Source organism: Solanum stenotomum, chromosome 2, assembly GCF_019186545.1.
Source record: "Solanum stenotomum isolate F172 chromosome 2, ASM1918654v1, whole genome shotgun sequence".
Lineage (NCBI taxonomy): Eukaryota > Viridiplantae > Streptophyta > Magnoliopsida > Solanales > Solanaceae > Solanum > Solanum stenotomum.
In genome coordinates, this window is record NC_064283.1 from 18,442,539 (window position 1) to 18,445,399 (window position 2,861).

General features: G+C 30.6%; 1 pseudogene; it reads right to left on the reverse strand.

Moving 5' to 3' along the window:
- Positions 1 to 441: 441 nt before the first annotated feature.
- Positions 442 to 2,150, reverse strand: LOC125855780 (uncharacterized; annotated as a pseudogene).
- Positions 2,151 to 2,861: the final 711 nt, after the last annotated feature.

Sequence of the window (2,861 nt, forward strand, 5' to 3'; positions counted from 1 at the left end):
GTTGTGTCAGCAAAGTATTCATTGCTTCCCATTGTATTCTCCTAATCATTGTGATAAAACATTTAAAGTGAGTATTTGAGTGAATAATATAATAAAAAATGAAGTTATAAGCAAACAAATAAAGTTAATTAGTTGATAATAATAAGAATAGAGCTTTGAACTAACCTCCCTAGGATAGTTAAATCCATGAATATTAGGAGTTATTGCATCACTTTGAAATAAAGAATGTTCATTTTGTTGAATGATGTGATTGATGTTGTTGTTATTGCTCAAGTTACTATTCGAATTTGAATGGGCATACTCCAACCCTGATTCAGAGGGATTGTTCAAGTGTGTACCCGTAGTTGCTAGTGGACTCGAGACAGGCCTGAGCGAGAGAGAGATCTTAGGAATCATATCATGTTAAACATGAAAAATACCAACATAAATATAATAATAATTTCATCTTGTATATAGTTTAGGTGCTTCAAATGTTATAATTCTAATGTCGATCATTCTTTTTTGAAACAAATAACATATTATATGGCGAACAATAATTAAATGCATAAATATCAAAAGAAACCTTGTAGAAGCACAAATATTTCTCCGAAAGTTCATGAGAGAGTTGTTATAATTAGTACTTTCACCAAAAGTCAATTGTGCCTGCAAAATATATGACTTAGCTAGTTTAGTAGCGGGGGTGGGGGGGGGGGGGGATCTAACAAAGAATAATATTTCAAGAATATTAATGTACCTGTGATTGTCCAAATATTTGTGTTGGACTCTGCTGGATATCTACTGTCATGTTTTGTTGTTGGCTCTATTGGGTGGATAAAAATAATTATATCAAAATTAAAAAAGAAATATCTCATCTCTTTAAGGAGAACTTAACATGAAATAATATTTTTCAAGAATATTAAACTACCTGTGACTGTTCAAATGTTTGTGGTGGATTTTGTTGGACATCTACCATGGTGTATTGTTGATGCCTCTATTGTGCAGATAAAAATAATAAAAATAAATAAAAATCTCATTTTTAAGGATATCTTAGTTACTGCATTTTAAAAAAGTGTTACCTGCAATGGGATATAAGGCGATGAGTTTTGATTTTGAGAAAATGGTATATTCCCACTCTGTGAAGAAGTTGCAAAGGAAGGGGCATATGTGTAATGACTAGAACTGTTTGCTAGTCTCTTTCCTTTGTCCGTCCAGTTTTGATACATACTCCCATGGATACTTGAACTATAATAATAACGATATAACAATTAAACAAAAAGGTAAAAGGAGAGAGATTTTTTGTAAAGAAATATCATGTGAAAATATTGATGACCTGTATGGATTAATCCAATTATTAGTATCAAACTGCTGAGGAGTTATTTGTTGTGCAACAAAGTGAACATCCATATTTCCTTGTTTCTCCAATTCCACCTAATCATAATTTATTTGGCATTAATTGAGGTTTTACATTATTTCTAAGAAAAATATTTATTTTCTTGAAAATTGTAAATTCGCATTATTCTTCAATGGAAAAAAAAATTGGTGAAAGAACAAACTTTTCTATCCCTGATTTTTTGGAGAGATAGTTGCAAGTTCTTCTCACACCAACAAAGCTGATGAAGAGGGGCCTCTTCTTCTGGCCCTGGTTCGTAATCCCTACAAAATCATGTTGTTAGGCAAAAATATCGATAACGTTTTTTAATTTATTAGTATATTACATTTAGACAATTGAAATAGACTATACTTCAAATGTCTAAATAAAAATTTAAAGTGACGTCGATGTATTCAATCATGATGTTATAATTAAGAACTACAAAGAAAAACACTTGTGATACTAATCAAATGACCTTATATGAGCATCCACAATCTGCAATTCCAGTGTGCTCTTCGTGATTTGTAGCTCCAAATTCTGTATCATAGAATTTCACGTTAAAATGACTTTACCAACTTTCCTCATAGATACATAATGATTAATTGACATTTATTTATTAAGACTATTATGAACTTCTATTTCAATGTCTCACTTAACTAACAAACTACTAATTAGAATAGCAAGGATAGATTGAAAATATAAAAATAAATTATAAGAAAGACATCAGATTAAATTATGCTCACCTCAATCCTGTAGAAATTTAAGATACCAGCCGCAGGTTGAAACATCCAAAGGTAGCCATCATGAGACAATGTAATTCATTAGTGAGAGTCAATTTCACTTCATACAAAAGAAATCAAGTATGATGAAGGAACTAAGTAGTATCTAACATTTCGATAAAATAATATTGTACAACGCTTATATAACTCTGCTTCTGTGAGCTTATTCAAATTGTCAGTCTCAGCCACAAATAATGAAGGAGGTAATTTGTCAATCGGAAAGAACTTCTCTACCCTATATATAAGGTTGGAGTAAGATTACGTACTTAGTATCCTAGACCCTACTTATGGAAATACACTGAACTTGATTGTGATGGTGATGGTGATGGTGATGATAGTAATGGTCTAACACTTATATATATGGTCTTGTAAATAACATTGAACAGAACAAAACTAGAGAGACAATAAATTAATCAAAGAAAGACGTGAGAAAGAAAAGAGATACAAACTGCTTATCAAGAAAGTATAGCTTGCTAATATCTCCCCTGATATGGTTCAATTGCCTCAATTTTGCCACTTTTTCCTTCATTTATACAACAAAAAATATATATTAATAAATGATGGGTAAAACTGATCCCAATAATTAAAATTATTACAACTCTATAAATTATACACTTTTCGACATAAGTCAAACTTACTGTCTTGAACAAATTGTAACTAGTTAAAAATCATTTAGTATTTCATTAATTTTGAGGATGTCAGTTTCATAATTTTAATTATTACGCACTCCATTT